General features: G+C 36.4%; 1 protein-coding gene across 1 annotated transcript in view; it reads right to left on the bottom strand.

Annotated features, from left to right (window-relative positions):
* The window catches only part of LOC140710693 (teneurin-1-like), a 337,413-nt gene that overhangs the window by 36,535 nt on the left and 276,267 nt on the right, over positions 1–24,611 (bottom strand). The gene's annotated exons all lie outside the window — the stretch shown is intronic.

Raw genomic sequence — 24,611 nt, 5'->3', positions numbered from 1 at the left:
AGTTACAGGATGAGTTCCAATTCTTTTCTGAAGACTCTTCCAATCTAGTGCTCTAACTGATCTCTCCTTTTTCTAACATTCTAAAATACTCACCCTCCCCCAAATGTGGCATTTGATTAAATTTAGCCTTGTCACTATTTTAGTTACTTTAAGTATGTCAGCCCTGTAAAGAGTCTGAGGGGATTGTTTATGCCTGTTCTAATATATCTTCCTTGCTTCTAACTTGGTTCTAGGCATATGGTTAAGGCATAATAAATATTTGCTGACTGCTAACTGATGCTGGTGTTGCCTAGTAGCCTGGGCCTATACACACTGTCAGTTCTGTCAACAGAGGCTGCAAAAATTCTACCAGAGATTATGTCTACACAAAAATAAGCCTTTGGCATAAATTGCGATGACTGCCACTAGAGAATTCACCTGCAGGAAAGGGACCTCAGGCATATTACTTGGTGCTCTCGGAGACTCTTATGCCAGGTTTTCCACTGTCAAAATACAGCTAAACCATGTGCTAATGTCATGATGTGAGTCTCTCCAATAATTAACTGTAAATCTCTACCTGCTTAGTTTTCTGACATGGCTTCAGCATACTAATTTCCAATAGGCTATGCCTCAGAATTACCATGGATTACAAATTTGTGGAAAAATTGGACATACTCTGAGAGTCAAAAATTAGCATTTTAAAGAAGCACTTTATTTTCTGTAAAAACTCTATTTTCAAAGCTAAATGTTCTATTTTATTCTGAATGAGCAAAATAAGTCTAAGGTTTCAGAGAAGAATACATTCAGAAGGTAAAGGATTTAATTCCAAGATCTGGAACTGTGAATCCTTTTCTTTGAACACAGCCTCTCTTTTCTTTTACTCCTTTCCCCACTTTAATTGCTATCACCTCATACCATAACCTCTATTTCCCAGACTCTGCCCTACTCTCCAAGTCTCTTTACCTTGCTTCTTCCTCCCTGCTGCCACCCCCTACCCCACACAGACATGCACAGACACACAGAGACAAGCATACAGCCCACCCACCTCCCTAGCCAAACTTCGACCCATGGTCATACACTTGACACTTTAAGAATATATTTTTTTACAGTCTATATTTTATTGCTCCCTAGTTCTTCCATTCTTTTTACATTGACACAAAGTAAAAATTCAATTGAATAAATAGTAGCAGTTACTATTATTGTCATATAACACTATCAGAATATCAACTTTTCTGCACAGCGCGTTGCCTTACTGAAGTCCCTGAGGACACTCATGATGAAAGCCCTTAAGCTCACACCATTCACTCCTCTGAGGCTCTCACTATATCTTTCCAACTGTGATTACACATTCATTTTATGCCCCCTTTGTATACCAAATTGATACTCCTGTTGCACCTATACATCTGACATCTTTAAAATGTACCCAAATCTTTTATATATGTGCACCTTTTCTCCCTCACTTCATCCTAAAGGACTGGTAACTTGATTCCTTAAGTGTTAAAATGGTATGCTTGCTTCTTTTGTACCTTACCATGGGACCACTGTAAGGGTCCTGCACACTGTGGGGGCTTGATAAATGTTATATTGAGAGTCAAATACATGCCTGAAAGAATCCTTTTAAAGCTAACCCTCAAATACCTATAAAATGCCCAAGGGAGTCCCACAGAGGAATAGGTGAGACAGAGCACAGCAGAGCTTATTAAAAATGATCTGGGCTTGCAATACAATTTCTTTTAGACTGGATTTTTCCTTAGGCTTAGGACACGTGCTAATTCTCTCAGCTGCTTTAATCATGTAGATATTAAACAATGAGGGGGCATCAAACAGTCTTTTAGAGTTATGAGAAGTGCATGCTATGAATAGAAACGAGGGAAGATGAAAGCCAAGCATGTGGTGACTGGCAGTCCCAGCAGCAGGTGTCTTGACTGAGGACAGACCCCAAGATCTACTGGAAAATGCAAAATGGAGAAACCCAACGCTGTCAGAGAAGAAGGCTTCAAAACTCAATCCAAATCAAAGAAGGCTGCAGACTTTTATGGAGGCTTTTAAAAGGAAAGTGTTAAGTTTGTCTGAATTGTAAATAGAATCCATCTGAAGACATATTTTCCTTAAAAAATCATCCCAAAACACAAAAGCAAAAAAAAAAAAAAAAAAAATCGACAATCAAAACAATAACATTTCAAAAGATTCTAAAAGGAGGGAGGGTTGACAGCCAAACCTTTTTTTAAAGTAATGGTAGCCAGGAAAGAAGATGATGGGTTGTAAGAATTCACCACCTGGAAAAGGGAGTTACCTGGGGAGTGACAGCTGCCATAGGAAAAGTAGAACAAACACACCTGCTGTCAGGCACACCTGTTCTTTTCAGGGAGAGGAACCATGAGGCTGAAACAGCAGAAAACGCCCAAGAACAGGGTAGGATGACTCTTGCAACCCTTAAATATTTTCCCTTACTCCTCTGGAGTTATTTCCTTGGCAGGAATGGCTGCAGAGTAACCACGTAAGATTTCACCTAAGTCTTTCAATTTTCATAGTCTCTCAAATTGATTTTCTGGCTGATAGAAAGAAATTCCTTAAAGGCCTCAAGAGAGGAGGGAGACAAACATTTTCTATGGCCTATCCTGGAGAAAGAAGATATATTATTATCTGCTATATTAAAAATGTGACTTAAAGGTGTTGAATCTCAGGTGGCATGAAGCCTAGTGGGACTGGTAAGGTACACAGAGATTGTAAGGCGAGGGAGGATGCCAGGCACACACACCCACATGCATGCACACATGCACACGCACACACACTTGCCAAAAGGCCTTACTTCCCCATAGTAATTTTTTGGCCTTTAACTGTGGAGGGTCACTTAAGAACATGCTATCACTCTGGTTCCACAAAGCGGCTACCTGGTCACTGATGCTTGCAAAAGTCGAATTCTGGGTTTCCACAGTAGCCCAGAGAATATTTCAGCCCAATGAGAATAAATCAGACCAAAAGGGCAAGATATCTCTGTAACAGATTAGCTATACTAGCTTTGTAAACGTTCACAATGCCCTACAGGAAAGCCTGCTGCCAGCAGATAAGCCAAACTAGAGTTCAATATCAGTGGCAATATTTCGTCCTGCCTTGTAAAAAAAATGATATAGTAAGGGATGGAACTAATTGAGGCAGTGGCAATAGTGAGATAGAAGGAATTTTAAATATAACTCATGCATAGTCCATAAAGGGACTAAAAAGTACAATATTTTTGAGTACCTACTAGTTACTCTATGTTAGGTATTGCAATGAATTCAAAAGACCTCTATACCAATACAATTAATAGTATTTGCAATCCTTAAGGAACTTAACATTTCATTGGGGAGACAACCTTTACAACCAACGCTTAAGTCAGTAAATAGTCAACTGCAAAGCTGTGAATGTCAGACAATAAAAACTGGAGGAGTTCACAGAAGGCAGTGAGCAATATATGTGGAAGTCAGAAGTTGTGAAGGAAGACTTTATCAAAGAGGTGAGACTTGAGTTAGACCCTGAGGATGAATAGGATTTGGAAACGCTAGAAAGAATCCAAGAAGAATGTTTGAAACTAAGATGCAAAGGAAATATGAGATTCCAAACATGACCTTCAGCGTGAGTCACAGTCACTATATTTACCCTTGTGTAAGAAGCAGTGTATTCTTATTAATGTGGAAATGTAAGTCCCTAGGGATTCAAGTGAAATAAATTACCACCAATTTACATTGAGTTTTTCTAACCTTGCATATAATTCAAATGGAAAAATAAATTTTTAAATTTTTACCTTACTTAAATTTCAGGCATCTCTGCATACTTAGGTTTAAGATCACAATCAGTACCAGAATAAAAAAATCCCAAGAGGTGCCTCTGAAAGGGTTCCACAGTAAAGTCACTACACTTGGTGAGTTCATATTCAAATCAATCATAAATTCTATTTTAAAATAATCCCAGGAGTAATCTTAAAACCAAATCCTCCAACTCTGTAACTCCCAACTTTTGATTATTCATGTGGTTGTAGTAGAGAAAATTAACCTCTGCTTTTCATGCAGCCCTACTTCCAGATTTTTGTGCTGGGGTAGCAGTATTAACCAGTTTGTATTTCACCTTTTTCAGCTATTCACACTGCCAAGAAGGGGTTAATGAGCAGTGAAAGGGCCAAAAGGCCAGCAGCCAAAGGAAGAAAGGCACACAAAATACAATTGGGAAAGCCCTCTTTCAACAACCCAACTTTGTGAGCATTTGATTCACCAGTCAAATAGAATATGTCCATGAGTTCAAAAAGGATAAATAAATCCAAAGATTTATCAAGAGTGATTAGAACAGTCTTGAGTCATTTCTCAACTTACAGATAATTTTTAATGCAGTATTTCAAAGTGAACTTTAAAAGGAGGGACTAGAAATTATCCATTGTTAATTTTAAAAAGACGTTTCAAGTCCTCATTAATGTTCTACAAATCTAGAATTTGTTAAAATTTCAACAGGCTTTGTTAGAAATGTACTATTAGTGAAAAATGTACATAAAACAAATTAATTTCAAAATTAAAATTTGGAGAGGAAAAGCTTAAGCTTCTTAAGATAAGCTTTTAAAAAGCACTTTAAAGGCATACATTTACATTCCAATAACTGGTAATCATTCTTATCTGTTCATTAAAGCAGGAGTCAAAGGATCTCTATTTGGCCACACTTTATTTACTCAGTTTAAATTCCACTGCATTTTAGGACCATTTTTGCATATTCTACTCTATAATTTTTATAGAGCTATATAATATTACTTGTACTATTTTGCACAATTTATTTTCCACCTAGACATTTTCACATTTTATCTCATGTTTTTATTACAAAGAAGAATACTTGCATAAGGTAAACATTTTCAAAAATACAACAAAATATGTATAGGATAAAAAGTGATTATCTTTCTATCCCTGTCCAAGTACTATTCCCCAAAGTTAACAATGAGGAGTATTTTTGTATCTCTTATGCATATACACACATTATATCTTTTTATGTGTGTGCATACATCTTTGTATATGTGTATTAAGTGAAATGTGTGCATATTTGTGTATACGTGTATATGGATAACATATTTTCAACGAAATTTGGGAGCTTTTGATGCAGACTGTTCTACACTTGGTTTATTTTGTTTAACAATATAATATATTGGAGATATATCTGTCTACATCTTTTTTAATGGCTGCATAGATGGAAGAATATATTTTTTAACCAGCCCCCACTGATGGAGTTTTAAAGCATTTCCAGTTTGTTTTTGTCAGATATGACTACAATTGTCCTCCAGACAGATTGCATTACATGACAGTGCCTGACTCCATGTATTTTAGAATAATGAAAATGCAATTCTTACTAACGTATTCAAACATTCAGATGAGTTTATTCTCAACTGGTCTAAATTAGCTAGGTCCTACTATACAATACTTTGCTTTTGGAGACACTGCTGCTATTGTCATGGCATACTCTGCCCTCTGCTAAATATTTCAGCTCATTTATATTGTGTATTTGGCATTTCAGGGACAGAAGGGAAAGGAAAATGGTTTATGTTCTCTCCTTTTGTATTCTTCTTCAGTACTGCCTATATGGCTTGTGAGGAACTGCTTTTCTCTAGTGTATTAGAAACAATGGTGGCAGAACAGGTAAGAAATCAGTGGTGCAGCAGATCAGAGTGTCAGTCTGGCAGAAGATAGGAGCAGTAGAAACAAAAGGGCTATAAGATAACCAAATATAACTGAATTTTGAGTAGTCAACTCTTTCATCTTTCTTCCAAAACCCCATTGGTTTGCCCAGTGGAAGAAAATGGAGTCCTATAAACGGTTTAGGAAGTAAAGAGAATGTGACTATGAACTTTCTTTTGACATATTATATTTTAAATATCTCCCTGTATGTTACATAAAGTTGTTTAATTGTATAGATATCACTTATTGAAAGATAGTTTCACATTGTTCACTGTGAATTAAGTGGAAAATAATAACTGAAGAGAGTTGAGAACAACAAAATCTCTCTGGAAATAATATATCCTCTTGTAACAGGTGGGCAATTTGAAGGATTAAATTAATGCTTTGGGGCACCATTTAGACAGTGGATTGAGAGTAAACTTACAATATTTGAAAACAAAAAAGTTATTGTAGAATTGATGATTTGGACAGGTCACTTATCCCAGAGTCCAATTCCCTTTCTGTAAAGCTCGGTGGCTATACTAGATGATTTCTAACAGCTCTTTCATTTCAATGATTCTGATATTATGGACATATTTAACAATAATTGTAATAGACATAAAAATATTCTGTGGCCAGAAATATTAAGATGTTCACTTTTGTATTTTTCTTAAGTCCACTATTGCTACAATTTTTCCTAACAGAGCCTTTTGCTCCTCTGTGCCTGGCTAGATTTTACTTTTGAACTTAACCCAGATGTCATATCTTCCAGGAATGTTTCCCTGACCCTTCTAACCCTTTATTTGAGTTAGATGTTCCTCCTACTGTTATTATCACACTGTGTTTTACATTATCTGCTTTTTTTTTCAGTCTCCCAATTTGATTATAATAAATTCCTTTTTGGCAGCAACTATGCCTTTGTATTCCCAGTGCTTAGCACAATACCTACCACATAGCAGAGACCCAACAAATGTTTACCAAATTAATTAAAGCATGACATTCAAACACTCATATCAATAATTTTTTACAGCAGAAACATCTGAAATTGCTACATCATTGGCTGGTAAATGCAACTGCCTATTTATAGTCTTAGATATCTCATGAGTATCTAAAAATGAAGATATTTAAAACAAAATTCTTGATTTCTAACCTGAAACCTATTTCTTTCTCAGCTTTCCCGACATTAGTTTCCCTAACCACAACCCTGACTTATTCCTGATTCTTCCCTCTTCCTGTCTACTCAAATACAACCCTGAACATAAGGTCCTTTAGGTTATATCTCAAGAATATATCTCAAATTAGTCCACTTGCCTCTAGCTTCACCTCTTGCATGGACTTCTGCAATAACTTGATAAGTGATTTCTCTTGTTCCTTTTTGTATTCCCCATCCATTATCCAAACAACTGCCAAAGTAATCTTTTATATATGTGAACCCCACTGCTGCCCCTGATTAAAACCAATCAATATAGTCCCATTACCTTAGGAGAAAGTCTAAAATCTTTGGCATAGTTTTCAAAGCCCTAGGTCTTGTCTCCACCTAACTCCCCAACTTCATCACATAGCACATTTTCTCTCCCTTTCTGCAATATAACCACATTGGTTTCCTTACAGTCATTAAAACACACCAAACTCTTTCATGACTTAGAGGCTTTGGACATGCTGTTTCCCCTCACTTGGAATGCTCAGTCCGTGGCTCTTCACATGCTCCACTCTTCCTTATCCTTCTTATCTCAACTTACAGATTACTTCCCTGGACACACTAAGTAGATCCCTAGCCTCACCCTGTTATCGTCTAAGAATACACTCTGTTGGTCACCAAAGCACCTCATAGCACTATTTGGTATCCCTAAATAGATTATAAGCTCAATGAAGACAGGGTATATATTTGTTTCATTGACCACTGTACTCAGTGCTTAGTACCTTGTCTGGCACATAATAGATGTTCTCTCTATATTTCTTGAATGTAATACTAAGCAAATGCAAAATAAATACTAAGAGTGCGATGACAATGCTGTACTGCTTTGGTGCAAAATCAAGCCTGGTTAATCACAGAGGTGCAAACTTGATAAATAGATATTCAGGGCCTATTCACAATCCTTAAAAAGTAGTAACTAGGCCGGGCATGGTGGTTCACGCCTATAATCCCAGCACTTTGGGAGGCCGAGGTGGGCGGATCACCTGAGATCAGGAGTTTGAGACCAGCTTGACCAACATGGTGAAACCTCATCTCTACTAAAAATACAAAATTAACTGGGCATGGTGGCACATGTTTGTAATCCCAGTTACTTTGGAGGCTGAAGAAGGAGAATTGCTTGACCCAGGGAGGCAGAGGTTGCAGTGAACCACAATCACGCCATTGCACTCCAGCCTGGGCAACAAGAGTGAAACTCCATTTCAAAAAAAAAAAAAAAGTAGTATAACTATTAAGCACTTATTCACGATCCTTCAGCCATAAATACTGGCAAAAATTACTAAAGATATTCACCCATTTGTTTACTCACTTATTCAACAAATGATATAATAATAAAAAATCAATAATGACTACAACTATATGGAGAAATACTGTTATCATAAATGAATGGATTTGATTACAAACAACATGGAACGGTCAGCTAATTTCAATTTTTTGGTAAGTTATATGTAAGTGCCTTTAAACTTCTCCAAAGGTACATGTTTATTTCTCCTGTCTAGACTCTATACATAGAGGATAGAGTCCATAAATTGTATTTTTCCTGCTCCAATAGTGCTTATTGCAATGCTCAGCAAATAAATAGATGATGCTCATCTAAGTGCTTCTCCCTGTATCTGTACCAACATAGACCCTGAGCTTTTCCATAACAAAACTCATACTAAGATCCAAAAGAAGATACTTCCTGAGAAAGGAAAGAGAAAATACAGATAAGAAAAGAAAACCCTAATAAGGGCTGAAAAGTTTGTCAATGATGATGGACAGAAAAACATTAGAAGAAGCACTACTATGTAGTATCAGATGCATATATTTACATTTAATTTGAGGGTGATAGGCTTAGCACCATACAAACGATTTTTGTTTATGCCTTCTAGTAGCTTACTATCCAAGATGCTGATTATACTGCAAGGTATACAAATAATTTAAAGGCTATTTTTCATGCTGCCTCATATAGCAACTCAATGGGCTATGTCATTGCAGTATATTATTTGTTATTGAATTTCCTCATTTTCATTTGCTGAGCTGATTTTTATCAATACTACTACAGCTTCTTTTTATTTATAGCTTCTATTAATCATGACATCGTATTGTTTGCATTAAAGAGTGGTCTGAAGTGTTTTCTATTAAAATTATTAACATTTTCACTGAAATTTAGCCAAAATATTAAAGAAAATACATTGTAACAGTCCATATATGTTTATGCAAAGAACAACATAATTCAATTCCTGATGTAAACCAGAACAACACAGTCTCCTTAATATAATAAAACACAAATACAATATAAACCTACAAATGTCTGGACATGGTGCCATTTCCGAAATAGGATAGCAATTAGGTAATATTTGGCCAGAGAGGAAAAGCAAGATTTTTGGAAATTATCCTCCTAAAGCTATAAATAACCTGCTAGCAATTTCAATTTAAGTTCAAATTATAAGGGCAAACTGGCCACTCAAACTGTTTTCAGTGAGAAAAAGGAATTTAGAAGTGCCTTCATTGTTTTCCTGCCTGTGTGATGTCAAATATCTGCTTTATTTAAACAGCCTGAACTTCCACTTGGTTGTTTCAATATCAAACATTGTCTAAAAACGATCTTTACAATAAGAAAGCCTGTGATATGTGGAGACGACTACCGCAATTTTAGGTTTCACAATAGCCACAGTAAATGATTTGCCTCTAGCAAATCCATCTACTTACATGTCAGTAGAGGAACATGGTTTAATAAATCTGAATTGGTTCTGAAATGGGAATTGCATAAGGATGACAATAGTGAGAAATATGGTAAAATGGAAGAACTATTTTTGAAATCTCTTTTCTTCATGCAGAAGACTACTGAGAGTTCCTAGAGTTGCTGAAAAGGGTAGAAACTACATGTGTGGATTTCTTAGTGAACATAATCTCTCCACAGATTCCTGGCTAAATAGTAAAAAGCAGCATTCTGGTGAGTAATTGTATATACATTGATGCTCAAATGAAGGCATTCTGTAGAAATTGCATGCACAATAAATCACCGTCTGTACTTGGCCCTTGGAGTCTATTTGAATGCCCATTCAGTCCAAGCAGGCTAGCTAGATATGTCATTGATTTTCTTCTTCAGTGCCATCCCTGGGAAAAAAGCCAATGTTTAATAATGGAAAAGATCACAACTTAAAAAGGGAGGAGGGGAGAGAGTATTTTTGAACCCCAATCAGCAAGTTTCTGGAAACTGGGTACACTAACAAAGTATTTATGGACTTAGGTTGGATACAAATAAATATATAAAAAACAAGTATTCATCTGAATAAGAAAGGACATTACAACACCTTTGACTAGGAAATCTCACTCTGCCAATGATATCCTACCCTTATACCTACTGAACTTCCTCATGGCCATAAAACCTACTTTTCAACCTTGACGAAGACCACAAGATTGATAACCTTCTTTTATTTTCCCAGTCAATCAGTCTCTCTCCTAGCTGAAGCTCTTTTCTATGGTGGTCTCAAATCCAGGATCAGCTGTTTTAACTAGTCTTTCAACAGCATTATCTCTGCCTTCTCCCTCATCTTTCTACTTGACCTATCTTATCAATCAATCCTCCAAGAAGTTTTACCTTGGTTTCCACTGTTTTTGCACCTGGGCTGATAAGAAAATTAAAATTACTGTATTTAATATCCCTCTCCTAGGAACGTGGCCCTCAATTCAAATGATTACTATAAGAAAAGGCACTTGAGGCCGGGCGCGGTGGCTCAAGCCTGTAATCCCAGCACTTTGGGAGGCCGAGACAGGCGGATCATGAAGTCAGGAGATCGAGACCATCCTGGCTAACCCGGTGAAACCCCGTCTCTACTAAAAATATACAAAAAAAAACTAGCCGGGCGAGGTGGCGGGCGCCTGTAGTCCCAGCTACTCGGGAGGCTGAGGCAGGAGAATGGCGTAAACCCGGGAGGCAGAGCTTGCAGTGAGCTGAGATCCGGCCATTGCACTCCAGCTTGGGCGACAGAGCGAGACTCCATCTCAAAAAAAAAAAAAAAAAAAAAAAGGCACTTGATTTGACTGGATAAATCCTAATAGCCATTCCTTACAGTGGCTACAAAGTCCTATGTGATCTATCTCCTGCTCACTTCTCCCACCTCATCACACATTACTCTTCACTCACTAAGCCCTCTTTCTGCTAATTCACAATGGCCCTCTTTCTGCTAATTAAATATGCCAAGCTTATTTATCAATCAGAGCTTTTGCCCTCGTTCTTCCCTCTGTTTGAATAATATTCATCCAAATCTTCAAATAGCTGGCTTATTCTTGTGATCCAGGTGTCAGCTATTCAGACTTCCCTGACCATCAAGGCTAAAGTAGACCCTACTGCCAGTCACTCTTTATTATAATCCTGTTTTAATTTTTAAATAAAATATATCAATAGCCAAAATATATTGTTTATTATCAATCTCTCCTTACAAGAGTGTAAGCTCTCAAAAGTAGGGACCATGTCTGTGTTTTTCACAACTGTACCCCCAGCACCTAAAACAAGATCTGAAACATTGTCAAAACACAAAAAATTCTCGTTGAATGATGGAATCGATTGTCACAGTGATCAGTTCATGTGTGAACATCTGACCTAAGCTTTGTCAATCAAAGTACATTCTGCAGGTCCTACCCCTGGCCACAAGTGATTGATGCAGGAGTGGGCAACTGAACAAAACAAGGCTAATCAAAGTCCTTACTTAGGATTCTAGGTCTTGGGCCCATTAAATACACTGCTTCTATATTAGGGTGGTAAGAAGAGATGGTTAAGAGCCTATATCAGCCATGTTTCACACTCTGTGTTTACTAAGCCTGTGTACATGAAAGTGAAGTTTAAATTCAAAGCCCACTAGAAAAATTTAAAGACTATACTGATCATATTTGATTTATTAGCTCCAGTTATTTCCCGTGTCAGTCATATCCTTGCCCTTTCTACAGTTTGCTATTCTAAACTTTCTTTTGTTCCCTGAGCCAATAAATTAATGCCGCTTTTTGCTTAAGGTAGTTTGAGTTGACTTTCTGTCACTTACAACCGAGATTCTAACCTATATACTAACTTTCCCTGCAACCCTACTACCACTTTCTAGATTTTTTTCTGTCTCTTATTGTTCATTCTGCTAATGTTTCTTTTTTTTTTAATTTATTTTTTATTATTATTATACTTTAAGTTCTAGGGTACATGTGCATAATGTGCAGGTTTGTTACATATGTATACTTGTACCATGTTGGTGTGCTGCACCCATCAATTCGTCAGCACCCATCAACTCGTCATTTACATCAGGTATAACTCCCAATGCAATCCCTCCCCCCTCCCCCCTCCCCATGATAGGCCCCGGTGTGGGTGTGTGATGTCCCCCTCCCCGAGTCCAAGTGATCTCATTGTTCAGTTCCCACCTCTGAGTGAGAACATGCGGTGTTTGGTTTTCTGTTCTTGTGATAGTTTGCTCTACTCACAGCCCTCTCTCCCTCAATCTTGGCAGACGACATTGTCTCCTACTTAACATAGACAGCAGATGCTATGAGACATGACACATTCCTTCAATTATCCCTGCTCCTCTCATGTTTCAGAGACCAAACATTCCATCTGTATTCTGGATCCTCTATTTAGGCTTTCTCCAGAACCTTGCTCCATCAGATACTACCTCTCCTTTCTATCACTTAAATTTTTTCTTCATTAGTTCATTTTCATACTTCAAATATTTATTCATTGCCACTGTGGGAGGTGCAAGACTAGGTTAATGTACATGCTTATGTTACTTTTCCATCCAAAAAAACAAATTAGTGAGACAACAAAAAATTCCTTCCTAAAACCTGTGTTCTCTTTTAACTATTGCCCCTCTCTCCTTGATCATCCCATCACTTCTCAGTCAAGCATCTTAAAAGCCTATACTTGATGTCTCCACTTCCTTTTATTGCATTTATTTATCAACCCACTGAAATCTTTCTTCTATCTCTACTACTACACTAAAAATCTCTTTTTTCAAAGTCAGCAATAAACTCCTAAATGCCAAAACTGGTAAAAAACTGTTTTGGCAAAACTGTAGTCTTTACTTAATGAGACCTTTCCTCATATACGATACTGTTCCCTCTTTCTGTATTATTTGTTCTTTCTTGTCTTCTATAATACCACTTGTCCTGAATTTCCATTAATCCATCTCTCAGCAATTTTTCTGGGCTCCTTTTCCTGTCAGTCCTTTAAATGTTTAGTATGCTACATGATTTTGTCAATTGCCTCTTCCTTTTATGTTTTCTACTCTGTACATGCTCTGCTGGTGTGATCACATCCAGTCTCAAATATCAGTTATGTATCAACAATATCCAGATCCATTTTCTAGCCCCAGTACTCCAAGTCTTGTATATCTAACTTCATAGTAGATATTTCTACCTGGAGAAACTACAGCCCTGTGAAGTCATGTTCAAAAGAGAATCATTATTTTTTTCCCCCTAAAACTCTGCCTTCTTTCTTCCCTACCTTCGTTTGTTGATTACTAGCACCATCCTCCTCTTTAATGACTTACCAAAGATAGAAATTGTATTAGTTCATTTTCAAGCTGCTGATAAAGACATACCCAAGACTGGGTAATTTATAAGGAAAAAGAGGTCTAGTGGACTCAGTTCCACGTGGCTGGGGAGGCCTCACAATCATGGTGGAAGGCAAAAGGCATGTCTTACATGGCAGCACACAAGAGAGAATGAGAGCCAAGTGAAAGGGTTTTCCTCTTATAAAACCATCAGATTTCTTGAGACTTATTCACTATCATGAGAATAGTATGGGAGAAACTGACCCCATGATTCAATTATCTCTCACTGGGTCCCTTTCACAACATGTGGAAATTATGGGAGCTACAATTCAAGATGAGATTTGGGTGGGGACACAGCCAAACCAGGTTTTTCCGGAAATCTTTATTATTTTCTCTCCTTCATTAGTAACAACCAGTTAGCCCCTAAGGCTTGCCAATTTAAATTTATCTCCTATGTATGTCTCCCTTTTTGAAAATTTGGATATTTAATGCCTAAGTTAAGCTCCTAATCGTCTCTTTCTCTAGATTATTGCAATATTTTCCTAACTGGTCACTTTCAACCTGTCTTTTACTCTTCTAATGTATCCACCTCATTGTCCACAGAAACTACAAAAGTTTTGAAATCCTCCCCACCAGAGAGGAATGTGCTTAAAGAACACTAAAGTTCACCTTGAAGATTATGCTTTTTTCCCCCCACAGGGCTCACTATGAATAGCTCCAAAATGCACCTTTGAATTTGTCACAATTGTTTTGATAAGACTACAATTAACCAAGTAAAGTAGAAGTCTATTAACAGCAACAGGAAGTCACTGAATACTGGTCATAGCATTGGGCAGAGAGGTAAAACGGTGGAGAAAAAGAAATGGTAATGTAATTTAGAGGATAATTAAATTCTTACCTGACTTTTTGTTATGATTTGTCTATTGCTAGGGTTCAAACACTTCTTCTGAACCATGTCTACATGCATATCAAGCTCAATATTATATTAGCATATAACTTGGAAGTCATTTCTGTTCTTTTGTATCTCAACACAAGCAGATAAAGACATATCACCAGTTTTATTATTTTTATTTCAAATGGATGCTTGTCACTTTCTAAGGTCTGTTCTTCAAATGAGGAATTATAAAGAAGAATCTCAGAAATGAGCATTTCAGTTTTAGGAGACTCAGAAGGATCAGATAGGCCAGTGCTGAAAAGGAAATCATCACACAGAGATTTTGTTGATTATCCTAGCAAATCTCTCTTTTCATTTTACTTTTCTTCTTTGGTTCGAAGATTCTCTCTAGAGGCAGAAGGGAGGGCTGTACATTTCAAATTATTTTTAGGTCTTTGATTAACTGTGCCACCAGACCCCAGGTGACTATTAATATACTAGTAAAGGCAGTTAAAAGAAGACCTGAGGTCATTCAGAGAGTGAATGAAGCAAAATTGAAAGCATGAGTCTTGACCCAGTGATATGATCTTTCTAGTAGACCACATAGTAGAGGCAATCCAAAAGGGAGCAAATGGGAATAAGGGACACTACCTGCACAAAAGGTTAGAAGACAAAGCTACTCAGCATGGAATTCAGAATTAAAATGAAAGAACTTACCTAGTGAACTTTCAATTCAACCATATCTCAATAAAGCTCAATCCTATTATAACACAGCACACGATTACAAGGCTACAAATGTACTGCAGAGAAAATCCTGTGTCTTGAAAAATAAAAGCTCAGTAAAACAAAAGCCAAAATAAAAAAGCTATCAGTTATGCTTCTCAACATGAGTTTCATAAAGTGGTGCTGCTGTATTAAATTTTTGTCTGTGACCAAAAAAAAAAAAAAAAAAAAAAGTCTTGAATAGCAAATGCTCCATAAATGCTTGTCCAATTGAATTATCTAATTGGTTAATGTCAACTTTTTAATATTTAAGGATCATTGGGGATTATACATTGATTAGCTAACAAGTACTTCTTATCCAGAGAAAACTGGAAGCTCATGCCATAGCTTACTAGGATTTTTGCAAGAGGAGACAAACATTCATAAGATTGCTGTTAATTATGTTTCCACTTCTCATGAATTGTTTACTTTTATTATTTACCTATGTCTTGAATGGTATTGAAGCAAGCCATGTAAGTCCCTTTGTCAACTGCCAGAAGTATAATTCTCTACAATTAATCAGTAAAAAGAGAATTAAGCATTGCTTCTTTAGAATTAGGAAAAACCTGCTGCTGATAAATTGAGTGCATTAAGAAATTAACATACCAGTAAATGATTGATCATTACAATTATCTGAATTTGCATTTCTAGAATTTCACTGAAAGAACTCAAAATCATTCTTCTAAGATATTTTTAGCTATGTTTCCCAACTGGATGAAGTATAAAAGAGATATGCTGCTTGTTATTACAATGATAAGTTCAAGAATCTTTTAAAAATGTTCACAACTGGACATTAAATAAATTAATCCAATATATTTTAAAATAGGAACTCACACAAGGGTTTAGGGTTTACCAGCTAATTTTTTTTTTGTCATCTACTCTGATGTATAAAAGAACAATTCATCTGTATGTCATGAATCACAAAGGCTTGTAAGTCACCCAACTACTAAGCATCCTGATTAAAAAGCTGGAGAAGAGCAGGCCATTTAAATAAAAATTATTTGGCAGATGCAAACATCTCTATGCAGGCAGCTCATGAAAATATTACTGAGGAGTAAGTAAAATAGGATAACGCCATCCAAAATATACCATTCTCACTCCAAGCTAAAAATAATAACTTTTGTTTGAGGACAAACAACAACAACAACACTAATAATAAGTATTGATAACAATAAGTAATATTGAAAGATAACCATGTGCCAGACATTGTTTTAGTATTTTGTTGGTTTGATTTACTTAAATAAATATTTACTACATGGTTAGTATGTCCTAGGCAGTGTTCAAACACTGGGACTCAGCAACGAACAAAACACAAAATTCCTTGCTCTCACAGAACTTAATCTAGTATGAAAGACAGAAAACAAATGAATAAAATAAAAATATACTAATAAGTATAAATGTATAGTTATACATATTTGAACACATAGTACAGTAAATATGTATGTAGTAAGTGTAAATAAATATGTAAAGCATAAATAGAAATAAGCAAAATAGTATGTCAGATGGTGTTAAATAGGGTGAATGTAATGTCTCAGGTTTCTCAGATAGTACTGGTTTATAGTAGTCTTAGTGTAATTACTCCTAGCCCACCCTTTCACTCTAAAAAAAAGTCTCAGTTTAGACAATAAATCATATGGTCACCTAAATGATAAGTACTATGGAGAGAAAAAAGCAGGAAAACAAATGTGTTGGAGGAGGGTTGTACTTTTCAATAGCATAGTCAGGGAATGCCTCTCTGAGAAGGTCACATCTGGGTAAGAACCTGCATCAGGCAAAAGACTGAGCCAGGTCTCTATCCAGGTAGATATCAAGGGAAAGAACATTTCAGGCAGAGGGAATAACGATTGCCTATATTTTTCAGAATCATAACAGAATGGTTGTAACAGAACGGATGAGGAAGGAGTAGCAGGAGATGGAGTCACACATGGAAAGGGAAGCCACATTATGTAGGGCTGTGTCCTCAGTGAGATGGGGAGCCATTGCAGGTTTTGAGTAGGAAAGTGATATGTCTTGGGCTTTAAGAGTATCACTCTGACTATTATATTGTGGGTAAATTGTAGGGGTGTAAGAGCATAAAAGGAGATAAATCAGTGAAAAGGCTATTGCAAAAATCAATATGAGAACTGATGGTGGCTTGGACCAGGGTAGCAGCAAAAGAGGTGATGATAATTAGTCAGATTTTGGATATATTTTGAAGACAGAGATGACAAGGTTTGATGGTAAAAATTGATGAGGTCACGAATCATGTCAAGGTTTTTGATACCAATATGGGGACATAAGAGTTGCCAGAATCTGAGATAGAAAAAGTTGGAGGAGCAGATTTTGAAGGGAAGGTCAGGAATTCTGTTTTGAATATTGTCTCAGCTTGGGTTTCCCAAAAAGCAGACAGTGAAAGAAGAGATTGTGTGTAGGAAGTAAATTTTGGAAAGCGATCCCCAAAATAAGAATGGATGATCAGTACAAGTGAAATAAAGAAGAGACACAAGTCAAAGGGTGAGTTTTTGAGCTGGTCACAGCTGAGAGCAGCTGAAGCTTGATCTTACAGGGCATCCTCTGAAGAGCTTGTAAAATGCCTCAGAGAATTGTCTGCTCAAATACAAAAGAGGGAGGCAGACATGAATGACTCTTTCTCTTCTAGGTCAAGGGTTGTCCCATGATGTGTTAACCCTCTCACACTGCCAGGCTTGCACATGCCTCAGAATGGCTGAGTGGGTTGCTACAGGCATTCCACATACAAGTAGCAGAAAAGGCAGGAATGAGAGCTACCTGATGCAGTTGAAAAAAATGTGTTGTTAGTGTATATCTGCATGCAGCTGGTAGGTGTAGCAATAGCTGGAATAAAAAGGTGGGGTGAAAACGTGAGGTGAATCAGAGGTGTCCAATACAGGTATGTTAAGTTTGAGATACTTATCAGACATGCAAGTGGAAATAAAAAGTAACCAACTGGATATATGAATCCGCATTTCAAGGGAGAGGTCAAAGTTGGTGATGTAAGTGTTTTCTGTATATAAATGATATTAACTGTATGAAAGAGGATGATCTGACCAAGGGAATAAGTGTAGCAAAGGTAAGAGAAGAGGTTTGAAGGCTGGATTCTCAGGCTGTCTGATGTTTAATAGTTGGGATGATGAGAAGGATCCAATAAAGCAGAGTTAGAAGAATGGTCAGTGAGATAAGAGGAGGCTCAGAACATGAAATCTTGAAACCTAGGTAAAGAAGAAACAGTGAGTGATCAGTGGTGTCAAATGCTGCTGAAAGGTCAAGATGAAAACTAAGAATTGACCATTGAATTTAGTACCATGGAGACCTTGGTGATCTTTACAAGAGCTAAGGATTTCAAGAAACTCTAAGAAAAATCATTAACTTAAATGTTGCATTTCCTGCAAATAGTGGTAGGGAATGAAATAAGAAAGACCATGATGCAACAATCAAACACTGAAAAATGTCTGTAGGTCTGAAGATTGACAAACAACCTTAATGAGGTAGAAAGAAGGAGAAAACAATAATCAGATGGTATGAACTTTAAAAGAAGTGAAGCTGTAAAACTGAAAAAAAGAAAAAACCTAAAAAGAAGTGAACTGTAAAACAACACCTTGGAATAAATTGGTTATCACTGAGTAAATTATTTTTGGCTCAGCTAATTCAACTAGTTAGTTCACAATGTTAGAAGGAGAGAGGTTGATAATTTGATCTTCACCCTGGACAGCTAATCTGGCAAAGGAAAGAACACTGTCTCTTGGCCATAGCATACACTTTGGTCTTGCACAGCAATCTTGCAAATTATATTGGCCTAATGCTAATCACAGTGGATCCCTGACATTAAAGTGCAGAGAGCTCAGGGTATACCATTCCCTATTAACTAGGAAAACCATGCAGATATTTCTAATTGTATGTAAAGAGCATCAGCTTTCATTATAGACCCATTTGAACACCAATGACTATATTTTATAAATGCTTTTCTACATATACATTACAGTATATTGATTGAGGGCATGACACTTAGTGTCCAGCAGACATATGTTCAAGTCTCAACTGGGCTATTTACTAGATGTGTCATCTTAGGAAAGTTAACCTCCTTCTCCATGCCTCAATTTCATAAATTGTAAAGTGGGGATTAGAAATGTGGCTAAATATTACAGGGTTATTTTAAAGGTTAAATGAGATCATGCTTAGCACAGTGTCTGACACATAATTAAAGATGAGCTATTATTGTTCTTTAAAATGGGTAAGCATGAGGATTTACTTGCTGAAGTATAATGGTTTACAAGGTCCCACTCTGCTGTCATTGTTAGTCTAGAAGCATTTTTCTGTAACAGCTTTCAACTTTATTTTAAACTTGGGAACTCACCAGAGACTGATTTTTGTTTTGTTTCAGCTGTTCAGAAGTCACCTATGAAGTTAAGCCTCTTATGTGGATTAAGTCAGTGGCAATATTGATTTAGACTTTTCATGAGCTACCAATTCTAGTTATCCTAACCTTCCAAGGAAGAAAAAAAAATCCCTTGGAAGATTAGAAACTCTTTCATTCTCACTCTGAGTAGACTTAGTTGTAAAATAATCCAGTGAATGCTTAGTTAGGAAGGCCATCCGTATCGTAAAGAGCAATATTTCCATTTATTCAAACTACAACATCAATAGAATCTGCCTCCCATAATCTAGCAATGAAGGACACTGTTTGGACTAATTTGTTCAAAATTTTAACAGTTCTTGAACCTTCCCAATAAAATGATCCACTAGTATATACAAAATTTTTAATAAATATGGCTATGTAATGATAGTAACTGAAGTAACAGTTGTTGGTAGTAATTGGATTACAAAACCTTTCAAATGAGTTTGTGGCAATAGAAGGTGATGAAGAACGCTATGGGGAAAGACTCATCTGCTGTTGAAGTTTCACTAAAACTCCATTCATGGGGTCAATGCCATCAGGAAGTATTAGAGGGAGCACAAGATCTACTGCTGGGCTATTTTGCATAAAGTTTACATAATCTACAGTGTACAAAAGCCATGATGCTTTAACGAGTTGTAGCCAAGCAAGACTCTTCTAGTCCAACTGATTAATGTGCATACAAAAGATAAATGTTAGGAATTTTATTTTAATCAATACTCTTGCAGGGTTTACAAATTGTATTATCTGATGTTAATTGTTTTTTTTTTTTTTCTTTTTTTCGAGACAGAGTTTCACTCTTGTTGCCCAGGCTGGAGTGCAGTGGCGGGATCTTGGCTCAGTGCAACTTCCGCCCACTGGGTTCAAGCGATTCTCCTGCCTCAGCCTCCTGAGTAGCTGGGATTATGGGCGTCCACCACCACGCCCAGCTAATTTTTTGTATTGTTAGTAGAGATGGTGTTTCACCATGTTGGCCAGGTTGGTCTCAACCTCCTGACCTCAGGTGATCCACTCACTCACATTGGCCTCCCAAAGTGCTGAGATTACAGGTGTCATTTTTATCAGAGACATTCTCTAGAAGATTTGAACTGAAAACCATTCTCCAGTGTTTCATAGCAGCTTAACTGGAGATATTACAACTATAGTTACCATGATAGGACTAAAAATTTTGTTAAACCTGTTTCCACTATTGCTCTATTTCTATACCGTTAAGTTACAGAGCAAGGGCATGGGAACTTAAAATCCTTAACAAAATCAGACTGGCTGGTGTGGAGATAGGATTCTCCCTTATTCCTAGGTATAAAGTTCCAATTCATTGTGTTATTTACAATGACACAACTTACTAGATCCTAAGTATGAGGAGGAAATATCTCTCTGAAAATGGCTGAAAGTGGCAATCTGTGTGTTAAAAGCATCTGTGAAAGGATTTGACAATCGGGAATAATTCTTGTGTCCTGGCACTTTTCAGAATGATTTATGTATATAATTTCCATTGATCCTCTGCACCACAGCAAAGAAACATGCTCACTTTACATAAGTGGAAACAAAACGTTGTAAAAGTTATCTCATTATATATATATATAAAACTGTTGAGCACTTACTATATGGCAGGGTTTATAAAAGTAAATAAGGTATAGTTCCTGACCTCAATAAGTTTACAGTCTAGGTGGAGAAACAAACAAGCCAATTACAAATCATGGTGATTAGTGCTACAGTAGTAATAAGTACAGACTGCTGTAGGAGTACACAGCAGGAGCATCCGCCCAAGATGGCATGGCACCAAGGCAGGCTTTCCAGAGCAAGCGGTTTCTAGGTAGAGACTCTAATGGAGACACACAGGCTGAGAAGAACCTAGCCAGGTAAAAAATTAGAGAATAATCCCATTACAAATTGATCCACTTCATTGTTCCTTCCCCTAGAGGGGAAGAATGGGTTTGGAACAGTGCTTCAGTCAGAGACGAGAGCTGGTGCAAATGTACCCAGGAGTATAGCCAAATTTGGATCAATAGGAATAATTTTATCAGATCCAAAAATATAAAAGAAATAAGGGATCACGCCTTTAAGATTGGTAGTGGTATAGCTGAATGGCATGTACCATGAAGTAGGTTTAGTATTTTATTGAGGTTTGTTGGTTTTTAACATAGCGTAGAGGAGTCTTAGTGCTGTAGTAAAGAATTTGGTTTGTAGTGCATAGGATAACGAAGAGTAGGCTCCAAAGGCACCACTGATGGAGAAACAGTGGCCTCAGGGGAAAGCCATGCTTGAGGCACATTGAAAAGTGAGAGGAGCCATATGAGAGGGTTGCAGGGGAAAGGGGGCCCAAGGCTTCATTTATTCAACTCAATTCATTAATTCATTCAGGAAATATTTCCTAAGCACTTATTCTGTGATGATACTGTGCTAGGCTATTAAGTAAAAGAGCGATTTGAACCCAAATTGCTATTAGTTCAGTATTCTTTCTATTATACCATCATGAATAATTAAGCAACAAATACATCAAAACAAAGACAATCAACTTTTTAATTCAATTTACTAAATATTTGTTAAACACTTGACCTATTAGGTGCAAAATATTGCACTGTATCAAAGTGTCTCCTTACTGGTTAATGGTTGTTGGTTATACTCCATGCTCTCTAAGGGAAAAGGACCAGTGGAATTTTAGTAAAATGTGCTTAGTAGTAAACATTGTCAAACACTAGAAAATGGTAGAAATTTCCTGATGCCTTCAAAATCAGTGATCAACAAATACGTATTGAATACTTCTTTTGGAAATAGTGATTGCTGAGTTGAACTCTGGTGAGACTTAAGTTTATGTAGAATGAAGGTTTATGTAGAATTATAATAATGTAGGCAGTAAAAAATCAACACACTATCACAAAAGCTTGGTGATAGGGCTGAAATAGAATCAAATTTTATGTAATTTTTAGCGGGGTAGGCTTAGTGTGGTCCTTCCTGAAAGGTATGTTCTGTCAAGGTCCTTGACAGCCTTGTGATTCAGTTTTAAGTGCTATGAACTTTGGTTCCGAACCTGAGTAATAAAAACTGCATAATTGTTTTCCTTTTATAGTTCTCATGTTTTAAAGCTTTATTTTAGCAAAAGTGCCCGTGTTTTACCAAAAGAATGACTATGAAAAGTCTATTTAGTTTGTTAAAAAGGCAACTTTCTCAAGACACTCTTGTTGAATTCGGATGTCATGTAAGATTATAAATTCCACTGTGACAGACTTCACAGTATTCTTATGAAGGCACAATTCTAACAACATAGGCTTCAGACTTTATATTGAAATGTACATTTCAATCCCACAGTACATAAATACATGCAAATAAAAGTTTCAAATATACATTTTGAATCATCTTATTAGTACAGTGCAACTACAATTAATAAAAAAAAACACAAAATAAAAAGTAGCCTTGTTCAATTGGAATATCTACATTTCCATTTACCCAGTGGTTGGCATTGATAAGAATGAAACAAATATCAAGAATACAAAGCCACTTCCAAGCTTTTAGGTTCTCTTCATTTCTACATTGAGGTCATTCTTCAATGGCTTCTATATCTGTAGTTTATTGCAATGAAAGTGGAAGCAACTGACCAGAATAATATCCTTCTGTGTATACAAACAATGTTTTAAACCAATTCCATATCCAAATGCAATTCTACAAACCAAGGAGTGGTATAAAGAAGCACATGTATTTTAGAAAGCCTTTAGCCAATAAATTTTAGACTAACTCTTGTTAACTGCAAAGGGTTATGAACTTGGACTTCAGTTGTGTAATTATTTTATCTAAACTTGATTTTTATGTTATGACAAAATATTATTTACTAAAACTACCACATAATTTTCTATGAAAAGTTAAAAAATATATATATATAAACAATCAATGTGACAAATATTCTAATTTGAGTCTCTTTCCAACTTAATTTACCAAAAGAAAGTGCTGTTATACATTTAATAAATGAATTTGTTGAATAAATATTCACTGAATACATATTATGTGCCAAATACTGTTCCAAGGTCTAAAGTAAATTATAAAAACATGGTGGCAGAATGATGGTACAGCCAGCCCACTTGTACTTTTAAGTTAAATTGATCAGGTATGTTCCCTGGTCCATTGGCCAGATGCTTTGGAACTACCAATCACAATGCAGGTTTGAAAGAACACACTGACTAAACATCTTGGCTGTGTGTTATGGTTAGAATGCTTCAGGAATCAGCTTGATTGTCCTCTATCCAAGAGGTAGTCTGAAGGAAACCAATGAGAAACATAAAGCTTGCCAACCACTAACACTTGACAAGCATACCTGGGGCTTAGGGTATGTGGGATAGGAAGCTGCAGGAGAAAAAGGAGCATAAGCATCAATGTATGAATGTTAGTTGCTGCTCCATATAACGTCTCTTCTGTTTTGCCTCTCCGTTATCATATACTAGTACATCTTGCTTAAGAACATGCAATCAATGGAAAAAAATTAGAGAACAATCCCATTACAAATTGATCAACTTAACTGTTCCTTATGTATGGGGTGTGTGTATGCATCTGATTACTAAATATATGACATATATATATTTATATATACATATACATATAAAACATACAATAAAATTCTGCATTTCTTCTGACCATCTCATTTATGAAAACCACAGATTACTTTTTTCCAGTTAGTGAGGGTAACTTTTGACCATATTTATTGATTAATTTGAAACACATTAGCATTCAGCCTGGTTGTATGTCAACGTGAGAATTTTTTAAGTGTTCTTGAAACTTTGGACTTGAACCATTAATGAGAAGACAACACTGGACTTTAGCAGTGAAGCCTTATAAATATCTCAGTTGAAGCTTGAGAAATAAATCTTAACTCAAACCTTTAAATTTCAGGAAAGGTTTGGCCATGTCCTTATTAATTTTTTTGCCTTTGAGCTTATTTCTAACTGCTTTCTTCCATGACATAAAAGACACAAAGGGTCATGTCCTCTAACAGTTAGACTCTAGAGTAATAAAACTAAATACTTTATGTGTCACAAGAATGATTGGCACCAAAATAGCACTGCATATGGCTCAGTTTATACTGGCGGGACAGAGGAATCCTCATCTTTTGGTATAAAGGCTTCAAATGAGAATATTGTCAAGGTTTCAAGGGATTCAAAGTTTATCTTCAGTCACCTTTAGACCCTTTCAGAATTATAATGAGAAAAAAAGTGTTGAAAATAAATAGGACTTATTTGTATATGGAACCAGTTCTGTATCA

The sequence above is a fragment of the Chlorocebus sabaeus genome, chromosome X (assembly GCF_047675955.1).
Source record: "Chlorocebus sabaeus isolate Y175 chromosome X, mChlSab1.0.hap1, whole genome shotgun sequence".
Taxonomy (NCBI): Eukaryota; Metazoa; Chordata; class Mammalia; order Primates; family Cercopithecidae; genus Chlorocebus; species Chlorocebus sabaeus.
The sequence above is the reverse complement of the archived record's forward strand: the minus strand, read 5'-3'. Positions and strand labels throughout refer to the sequence as shown.